Source organism: Nicotiana sylvestris, chromosome 5, assembly GCF_000393655.2.
Source record: "Nicotiana sylvestris chromosome 5, ASM39365v2, whole genome shotgun sequence".
NCBI lineage: Eukaryota > Viridiplantae > Streptophyta > Magnoliopsida > Solanales > Solanaceae > Nicotiana > Nicotiana sylvestris.
Genome location: NC_091061.1, coordinates 66,100,977 through 66,112,419, shown reverse-complemented (window position 1 = coordinate 66,112,419; position 11,443 = coordinate 66,100,977). Strand labels below are relative to the sequence as shown.

The following is an 11,443-nucleotide window of genomic DNA, read 5'->3' as shown; positions in this document are numbered from 1 at the left end:
AGATTAAGGTGATGAATTCTGTCCCCGCAATATCAGTACCAATTCCTTCGCACCTAATTAATAGGACATGAATCTTTCTCCATCCTTTATGAAATGAATCTGTTATCCTTATTTATCAAAAATCGTAGACTAATATGTTTCTCATGCTCCTAAATACTGAATAAAATAATTCGACCCCGTATGGTCGTAAATTACATTACAAGTAAATCAGAGGGAAACTATAGTTGAGAAAACTTGAAATTATATTGTGTAATAAAAATCATGTTAAGGCCTTCATCTCTTTCTATTTTTCCTTAATTTGCTTGAGTTTTTTAGCTATTTAAAAGTAAAAGAAAATTGTAGCTTACAACAACAAAACTATGATTAATTTTTAGACTAATTACAAATGGTTTCATACACGAGAGCATCCTACTAGGCAAATCTTCTTTTCTAGTAATTAAGAGCATATTATAATAAATTTCGTAAAGCTCAAAGCTATGCCACATGGGTGGAAGACTGAAGAGTGTCTCTGTTGCCACTTGTACGTCTCCTTTGCGTCCCAAGGCGTTGTTAGACTTTGAGAAAATTTATTAGTATTAACTTTTTTGAAGATTTTATATTATATACGGGTAAATATTTTTATATTATTTGAGTAATTTAACTTATTATAACATATTATCTACTCTATTTCTTGGTTATAGGATCATGCTCGTATATAAAGTAGTTACCCCGTTTCATATTAGATGATGTACTTTCCTTTTTAGTCCGTTTCAAAACCAATGACACATTTTTAAATTTAAAAATAATTCAACTTTAAACTCTTTCATTTTACCCATTTACCTTTAATGAAAGACTTTTATAGCCACACAAATGTCATGGCCCCACAAACTTTTTAACAACTTTTAAGACCACAAGTTTCAAAAATCTTCTTCTTTTTTCTTAAACTCCTTACCGAATCAAACTACCTCATCTAATATGAAACGGAAGGAGTACATATTATTGTAGCCAATTTAACCGCATAGTGTATAAATTATATGCTATCAGTATACATAACATAAATGGAACTTTTTTAAAGGGGGAATAAATATACCTCTTGTTGGTAGAAACATATATGATGCTTCAACTTCAATCTCAAAACTTTCTAATTAATATTTCACCTTCTTATATAGTATATAACTACTTTTCTTTCCAAGGCAAAAACTATTTTTACATCAAATTTTTTCTTTTCCTTTTCTGTTTTATTTGTAAAAGCTGTGGCTATCTTATTAGGAGTATATCATTGCTAGAATATTTTATTATTGAAGGAAGTTTCTAAATCAAATAAATAAACAAACTGTGATCCCCATTTAGGAAGGTGGGCCCCATTTTCAATCTTTTAATACTCACTCTATTCCAGTTTATGTGAACCTATTTACTTTTTGGTCCGTTCCAAAAAGAATGATCCATTTTTAAGTTTGGAAACAATTTAACTTAAATTTCCAATTCCATCCTTAATGAGGAGCTTTTATTACAACACAAATACTATGAACCCCTTTATGAATTGTTTAAGACCACAAATTCCAAGAGTACTTATTTTTTCTTAAACTCCGTGTTCGGTCAAACTAGGGATGTTCTTCGGTCGGTACGGTACAATATTTAGATATTTCGGTTCGGTATTTTCGGTATTCGGTTTCTTAAAATCCTATACCAATACCTTAACCTAATTAAATTTGGTATGGTTCGATTTTTCTCCTTTCGGTTTCGGTTTATTCGGTTCGGTAGCTTCGGTTTATTCGGTTTGAATACTAACTAATGCATAAAGCCATACACTCTAATATTCCTAATTAAAGTACTCAAAAATATAAAATTGAAAATATTTTTTGACAAAAAATTTGTCCAAAACTAGCAAATATCGAATGAAATAGAGAAAATTGTACATAAAAGAATATTTGATCATTAGAAATGTCTTGTTAGTTGTTTAGAGTTAATTGATGAACTTTGAGAATAAAGGAAAGTAAAATTTTAGATTATTTTATATTTATATTATAATTGATAATATGTGTTTTGTGTAATATAATATATTTTTCGGTACGGTATCGGTATTTCAGTATTTTATTTTAAAATACCAAATACCATACCTAATACCAATTCTTTAAAAAACTTAAACCAAATACCATACCAAATACCAAAATACCATATATCAAATACCAAAATTTTCGATTTCGGTACGGTAATTGGGTATCTACCAAATTATGCCCAGCCCTAGGTCAAACATATTAATATAAATTAGAATGGAGGGAGTAGTAATTTATAAAGCAGATGAAACTTCCCTTCCTCGCTTCCCTCCTGACACAAACACCTTCAAAACCAATGTACATTTAACAGTTACACATAGCTCAGTATTAAAATATTCTTGTATAAGACCATACATACAGAAGAGTGATTCTTTTCTTCTTCTTTTTTCCTCTTTCTCTCATTGTAGGTTGTGCCATTCCTTAGCCAGTTAGCCAGCTTGTGTTTTCTTTCTTCTAATTTTTACCTCTATGTTGAAGACAATCAAGCCAAGTTACTGAACGTAAAAAGGACCGATTTTTCTATTGAGAAATTCATTTTGGTACAGGGGTTGAACTTGGAAAATGCAGAGTGTCAATGTGTTACTGTTGCTGTCTTTGTTTTTCTCTTTCTTTTCATTATTTTGCTCCTCTGTTAGGGCCACTGTTTCATATGATGACAGAGCTATAATCATCAATGGGAAAAGAAGGATTCTTATTTCTGGTTCAATTCATTACCCAAGAAGCACTCCCGAGGTAATTATGCAAAAATTTAGTTGTAACGTTTTCATATTTTTTCATGGCCTTTTTGACAAATGGATATTTTTGTGATTTGAGAATGGTTTCTGACAAATGGTCGTCTTCTTTTTGCTGTAATTTATGTTTACTTTAACGCTATGTGGCTGTGAGAATTTTTCTGAAGGTTGTCATTTTTGCAGATGTGGCCTGGTCTTATTCAAAAGGCTAAAGATGGAGGCTTGGATATTATAGAGACTTATGTCTTCTGGAATGGGCATGAACCCTCTCCTGGAAAAGTAATGCTTAAATATTCGTCATGCTATTAATATCAAGAAAAAGATAAATTGACTTTTTCCTTCTGTTTTCAGTTTAATTTTGAGGGGAGGTATGATCTGGTTAAATTTATCAAATTGGTACAACAAGCAGGCCTCTATGTTAATCTCCGCATTGGGCCTTACATTTGTGGAGAATGGAATTTTGGGTAATTCAAATAAAAGCAAATGGACTTTATTTTTCCAGTTTTCTCTGGTTTTACAATCTTTATTTTATGCAGGGGATTTCCTGTTTGGTTAAAATATGTACCTGGTATGGAGTTTAGAGCAGACAATCGCCCTTTTAAGGTTTGATTTATGACTTTGGATTTCTTCCTCAGTTACTCCAAATGGGATAATTGTTGACTATGTTGCAGTTGGCTATGCAAGGATTTGTACAGAGAATTGTCAACATGATGAAGTCAGAAAATTTGTTTGAACCTCAAGGTGGACCAATTATTTTGGCACAGGTTTGAAAATATGCTCATTTCTTGTCTTTAGTTTCTAATTATCTGTAGTCCCATAATTTGAAAATTTGTAGTGCAGATAGAAAATGAGTATGGACCAATTGAGTGGGAAGTTGGTAGTCCTGGTAAAGCTTATACAAAATGGGCAGCTGAAATGGCTGTGGGTTTAGAGATTGGAGTCCCATGGATCATGTGTAAGCAAGAGGATGCCCCTGATCATGTGGTAAGCAATTCTCAATTTCTGAAACAAAAACCTAGAATTCCTAAGACTTGTGTCAAGATTTTTTGGTCATTTCTCCCCAGAACTTACAGTTGTTGATTCTGCTGCAGATTGATACTTGCAATGGCTTCTACTGCGAAGATTTCCTGTTACAACCCATGTTTTTGTACCTGAAAGTACGTCGTGAGTCAATTGATGTAAGCTCAAAAAGGATGAAATCCTTCTACAAGGACAAGAAAGGTTTGCCGAAGTGTTAAGCAAGTTAAGATGAATATGAGACTTTTTAATCAAGATTTAAATGAGTTTAAAGTCACGATATGACTATATATGATGTTTGTATATGAAATATAAAGTTTGAGAAAAATCGGATTTAAGTTGCGGAAAAACCGACTAAGGATTTGCCTTGTAATGAAGCTTTTTGAGTAATAAATTTCGTGTGCTATGTGAGGTCTTTTTGGGACATATTATATACCAAATTGAAGGTCTTGGAATGTAGTTTCCAATTCTTTTAACCGTTTGCTCATACGACACCCGGATAAAAAGTTATAAACGTTGGAAGACGAGCCAATTATAGGGTGCCAAGTAGCACCTTTTGACTTTTCAACAAAATGGAGATTATCTCCTTTATCTCGTCTCTTTCTGCATATTTCCAGAGAGCACGACCAAATAAGACCCCTAACATCACCCTTAAGCTCTCTACAAGGGTTTCAAATAATACCATCATCCCGGGCACGAAATCAAGAAGCAATAACACTAGAACGATCCCCACAACGTAAGTATTGCTATATTGCCTCTCTTTGTAGTTTGAGTTTTGAAAGGTATTTAATAGTTAAGGAAATTCTTAATTTCTGGTTTTATTCTCTTAAATATCAAGGAAGGTTGATTAATTGATTTCATAATAGTTAGAACTCACGGGACGGTGATCGGAAGCCGTGAGTTCGAGTTATTTGACTTGTAATGGACTGTTTTTGGGCTGTTTCGTGTAGCTTTTGGGTTGTCTATTTTGTTGCTGTTAAATGGAGTTTTTGGAGGATAAATGGTGTGGAGAAACACCACATAATGGCAAAATCATGGATTAGTCATTATGTTTGACACTACTATAGTAGTCGTTTTGGATATGAATTGATTGGGGTGTATTGGGTTGTTGTAAGCTAAATATAACATGGGTTTCAACTTGCATCTACTGTATGAGGTAAATATATTGTGTTCCTACATGTTCTTAAGGTTATCTTGACATTGGTTAAGTTATATGGATGAACTAGACATGAACTAGTGAATAAAGTTGCTAATTAAGAATAATTGGAGTTGTGAATCATTTTCTTTGTTATGGATATATGGTATAAGGCTAGAATTATTGATGAATGACTTCATTATCATGTTAATGATACTATTAAGTTAAAGTAAAAAGTATATAAGGGATGATATGGGGTATATGAATTCCAATTGGAGCTTGTCGCTCGTCGTAAAATAGTTATGACTTGTTGTTGTTTTATGGTGTCTTGTTAGTGATAATTATGTATTGCTGGATTTCTCTGGTAATTGTTGTTGGTATATGATATTGGAGGAGGCTCTTGTTACAGGGGAGATGCTGCCCGAATTTATATAAACGAGCTACAAGTTTAAGTTGCAGACTTAGCCTTTATTCAACATTGATTTTGAATCTCCTTATACAATGGTAGATTGAGTTGAGTTGTTTGAAGAGTAGCTTGGGAGGTATTAAGGACTCACCATGGTTAATGTATGTTAAGGCACTTCCCTCTTCCTTTTGGCATGATCTAAAGTGAAATGAATACGCTATTTCATAACGGATCTACTCCTAGAAACTAAGGTTGCCCATGTTGTTCTTTCCTTATAAAGTTATTTTAAGCAAGTATGTATGATCCTTGAATCCTATAGAAGCTCATATTGATGGTATGATGTCCATAATGTTAATCGAATGTGCAACGACCTTAAGTCACTCCAAAAGATTTAGAACGTGATTCCATGAGTCTAGCATGCATTATATATAGTATCTATTTTACTTTACCGAGCCGGCTATAGTAGGCCGGGTACGACACCTATTGTGCAACCACTGATTAGTTGGATTTACCGAGCTCCACGTGGCCGGGTACGATTCTACCGAACCTTATTATGGCCGGGTACATTTTTACCTAGTCCTCTTTGAGGCCGGGTACAATATGATGGTGATGATGATGCCTACAGAGGTGTATGTTTTTAAAAGTTTATGTATATATATATGTATTATGCATTTCATGTCAGTAGCCCCAGAGGCACGCAGATGTTACAGGTTGTATCTCCTCTATCTCTCTTTATATTACTGTTCTTGTTTATGCTTTCATGCCTTACATACTCGGTACTTTATTTGTACTAACATCCCTTTTTCCTGGGGACGCTGTGTTCATGCCCGTAGATCCCAATTGATAGGTTGACATTCCTCCTAGTAGGCTATCAACTCAGCGGAGGTTTTGGTGCACTCCACTTGCTCCGGAGTTGCCTATTTGGTCAGTATGCTTTGGATATATATTGATTGATATGGCGGGGCCCTGTCCCGACCTTTATGATTTTATGTACTCTTAGAGGCTTGTAGACAGATGTCGGGTTTATGGATACTTGTATGACCTTGTTGGCCTATGTGTTGAGTTTACACATGGTCATGTCGGCCTTATAGACCCGTATGTCACATGTATAAGTTTGTATATCATGTTGGGTCGTCATATGTTGAGTATTCCCTTATCTTTTATTCTTGTTATCTCATGACGGGTTTCTGGCTCATTTACTCAAGATAGTATAATAAGAAAGATATGTTATGTTGGTACTCGGTTGAGTAAGGCACCAGGTGCCTGTCGCGGCTCTTCGGTTTGGGTCGTGACATTTCCGTCCTAATAAGCCCTACAAACCTAAAATGTGGACAGAAGTCTGGACTGCCTGGTAATTTCCAAGAGTTTAAAAATATTTTGTTTTTGGTTAAACTGAAATTTTTTATTTAACCATGTATGGAAATATGTACAATTTGACTCATGAGTCAGTTCTCAAAAGGAAACAAAACTTTCAACAAACTACTCCTATACAGGATAACTATTCAAATATTCCAGATGCCTTTGCCATGTATCTATAGTACTTTTGCCCATAGAGGTGAAGTTGCACAATGTTCTCTCTAACTAGTTGACACCCTTCTCTTCTATGAGATCTGAACCTACGACTACGAGTATTCCTTTCAGCTGCAGACAGAAAACAAGTGATGCAATGCTCTTGGTTTAGAGTTGTTAGTCTTCCCAACAGCCCATACTACCTCAGCCACCTTCCTTATCATTAGTTTAATGTCAATTAACTTTCTATTCTACTTGTTCAGGTATACGAAATTCGGTGGTCCAGTTCCTCGTAGACCAGCTGAAGATTTGGCTTTTTCAGTTGCAAGGTTTATTCAGAACAATGGCTCATTCTTCAATTACTACATGGTTAGTTTTGTTTTTGTTTAAGTGAAATTGTTAACTAGAGGATCTTATTAAAGATGAGCATCTTTTTAATTAAAATATTTTTTTCCATGTATATGCAGTACCATGGGGGAACAAATTTTGGTCGGACAACTTCAGCACTTTTCATTGCCACTAGCTATGATTACGATGCTCCGCTAGATGAATATGGTATGGAAAATAAAGCAAGTCATATAACTGTGTTTTCTCAAATTTAGACACATTTGCACATAAAAAGTAAAATAATGGAAAGGTGATTTATTCTATGATGTAATAGGGCTGTTGAATGAACCAAAGTATGGGCACTTGAGGGATTTGCATAAAGCTATCAAGCTATCTGAACCAGCTTTAATTTCCTCATATCCCACAGTAAATTGGCTTGGAAAGAATCAAGAGGTCATTCTAATATAGAATCTTTAGCCTTCTAGTTGAATTATGATCTTAATTTTCATCTAACTATGATTTACATTTTTATATCCAGCAACAGGCTCATGTCTTTAGATCAAAATCCGGGGATTGTGCTGCGTTCCTATCCAACTATGACACTAAATATTCAGTTAAAGTCACCTTTCAGACTATGCAGTATGACCTGTCTCCATGGTCCATCAGCATTCTTCCTTATTGCAAAACTGCTGTTTACAACACCGCTAGGGTGATGAGAGAAACTCTTACTGAATCTATCTTTACTAGTTCTGATTTTCGTTGTTAATCTGGAAAGACGTCATTCTGATAAGATATACTAATATTTTCTTAAAAAAATATAAAAGATTTGTTAAAATGCATATGAATGTTCAGGAGCAGAGTTTCTAATATCTTCTTGCAAACTGCTGCAGATTAGCTCCCAATGCTCACAGATGATGATGGCACCTGTAGTTGGCAGTTTATCTTGGCAGTCATACAGCGAAGAAACTCCATCTGCTGAAGAAAGCGACACGCTTTCAGCCAATGGACTACTGGAGCAGATAAATATTACTAGAGATTCCTCAGACTATCTGTGGTACATGACAGAGTGGGTACCTTCATCTCCTTGCTTCTTTCAAAAGATTTTTATGTTTAGTTGGTAGATTCAATATTTTTTATAATCTTTTGGTTACTTGCCCCAGTGTAAACGTAGGGCCTGATGAAGGATTTCTAAAGAATGGAAAGGACCCTTTTCTCACTGTTATGTCTGCTGGCCATGCTATGCATGTCTTCATCAATGGCCAACTATCAGGTAGTGACACCTGCACTCTATTTGGGAATAGGGATTGATAAATACGTCTAATTGTCCGTTCTTATCTCCATTTCGCTTCTATTTGGCTTTACCTTGTGGTAGGAACTGTTTATGGGGGATTAGATAATCCAAAACTGACATATAGTGGCAATGTGAAACTAAGAGCCGGTATTAACAAGATTTCTTTGCTCAGTGCTGCTGTTGGTCTCCCGGTTAGTTCTACTTCCTGTTTCGCTGTTCTCTTTAAAAGGAAAATTTAAACTTTCATGGTATTTATGCTAGTAAATGCATTTCAGAATGTTGGTTTGCACTTTGAGACATGGAATACTGGAGTTCTTGGTCCAGTTACATTGAGTGGTCTCAATGATGGGACAAGAGACTTGACAATACAAAGATGGTCTTACAAGGTTTTTTCCCTAATAACTCTCCCTCTTTTCTACCAAGTGTTTTGTCCAAATCTAAAAGCCAGTGTCTTCCAAGATAACAAGAAATTTTGCGTTTATGTTTCTTTGAATAGACAACTGTAGATACTAGGATCCACTCCCATCTGTACATTCCAAGCTATTAGAATGTAGGAGAAACCAAGAGAATGGAGGTGTAAAACATCTATGGTTTTTTATCCGCAGGTTGGTCTAAAAGGTGAATCATTAAGTTTTCATACCTCAAGTGGAGGTTCCTCTGTTGAATGGGTTGAAGGTTAACTTTTGGCTCAAAGGCAGCCCCTCACTTGGTACAAGGTAAATTCCTTATGTAAATGTCAACATTATGATACAATTTTTGATCACATTAAATGTACACCATCGGACATGGTTTGTCAGTTTTACGACTTGAATAAAATAGCACAGTTAATATACCAAAGATTTTCCAGGCTACATTTGATGCACCTGAAGGAAATGATCCAGTAGCGTTAGACATGGTAAGTATGGGAAAAGGTCAAATATGGGTAAACGGTGAAGGTGTAGGCCGCCACTGGCCTGGATACATAGCAAAGGGCCACTGTGGGGAATGCAATTATGCTGGAGAGTACACTGAAAAGAAATGTCAGACAAACTGTGGACAGCCTTCTCAAAGATGGTAAGGGATTTATATTATTTCCAGCAAATTTTGGGTTGGATTATGGACTACACTGATTTTCCTACTTTGGGAATTGAGGGGATGCATTTATGCGTCATATTCACTAGAATCAAACATGCTTTTAAAAGCTAACAAGATTGACCATAGAGAAAATTAGCCTACTTCTTCAAGGTGCAATCTGAAGAGAACTTGAGCTTGTTGTCTGAAAGCAAATGAATTGTGAAACTGATGATTTTTAGGTATCATGTCCCAAGATCATGGCTGAAACCAAGTGGAAATCTGTTGGTAGTTTTTGAAGAATGGGGTGGTGTTCCAACAAGAATTTCTTTGGTTAGAAGAGCAACTGCCAGAGTTTGTGCTGATATTGTTGATGGGCAGCCAACTCTAAAAAACTGGCGAACGGTGAGCTCTGGGAAATCAAATAATATGCATCCGAAAGCTCACTTGTGGTGTCCAGATGGGAAGAAAATCTCAAAAATACAGTTTGCTAGTTACGGAGTGCCACAAGGAACTTGTGGAAACTTCCGAGAGGGTACCTGCCATTCTCACAAGTCATATGATGCATTTGAAAAGGTGTGTCATTTTTTTTACATTATGTAATTACTTCAAAGTTTTCTGAGACCAAAGTGCTGACTGATGACTGGAAATTGCAATTACCTGGTTTCCTGATTCAAAGTTCTTTATTTTGCTTCGTGTCTAAACGCAAGATTCAGCTTTAGCCTCAGTTTTAACATATAGTCTGTTTGCTAGCCAGTTAAAGGCGTTCGTGATAAATATTCCTATGCTTTGCTTACATTTGCTAACTTTCAAATGGATATCACAGAATTGCATTGGACGGCAGTCTTGTTCACTAAATGTTGTGCCTGAAGTTTTTGGAGGAGATCCGTGTCCAAATACTTCAAAGAAGCTATCTGTGGAAGCTATTTGCAGATGAGATTATTAAAGGGAGTTGGAGACAAAGTGAAACCAAAATCAATTCATTATAAATGCAGAAATACGTGATTACAGGAATATCATTTTCAGAAAAAATTTCCTTGCTTCTCTGCAAGCTCTGATTTCAGACACGAGGGCTGCTGATTCGGTTATTGGATTTGAAGAAATTGTACAGCATCTCGATACCATAGGCCAGTATAATTTTGAATTTAGATAAGCTTCTTGTATGGATATACAACTACAATTCATTGATCCAGGCCACCATTCCTCCAAAATGGTTGAAAACCTGGAATAGAAAGGGAATATATAAAAACTGTGTTTATGAAATAACCAGGGAGCCAATTTTCCCTTTATATTTGTAATAATCTCACTGTGTAACAGTTATTTGAAAAAATTCTATAAAGGCATTGCATCGTTTTTTGCATCTTACTATTAGGACTCTTAAGGATTTATCTCATAGCAATATTTGTAATTATCCCATATATGTGAAGGACTCTATACTTATATGATATATTTATCCTTGTATATACCCATATTACTGTAAATATAGCAATACTGGTTCTCTGTTCATTGAGCCATTTATTAAAGATTATTATGGTATCAAATGAGCCAGCAAAATCCTCATATAAACTGTGGTGACTGAACGAAACATCAACATAGAATCAATATAGTGCATACTATCCTTACTTACCATCCCAATTTTGGGTTGATGCTGTTTTTTATGTTACTGTAAATATAGCAATATTGATATTCTTGTAGTTACTGCACCTTTATCTCCTTTGCAGATATATGCCCACTTTAGCTCTAGTGGGTCCACTTCTAAGTCGTCTTCTCCGCCTCCCTCAAGTGTTTCTCCCCGTGCTCTACATTAAAATCCACTGATCATGTGTCCATCATAGATCCTTCTGCTGGGTATTGCTCTAGTGTTCTCTCTTCGTGATCTCCACCTTGCTCACTGCAAACTAGCACTTCTTCCCCTCCTACTTCGGTATCTCTGCTCATTCAATA

At 35.4% G+C, this 11,443-nt stretch overlaps 1 pseudogene; it reads left to right on the top strand.

The window, feature by feature from the left end:
* The first annotated feature begins 2,298 nt into the window (after window positions 1-2,298).
* Window positions 2,299-10,844, top strand: LOC104212581 (beta-galactosidase-like; annotated as a pseudogene).
* Window positions 10,845-11,443: the final 599 nt, after the last annotated feature.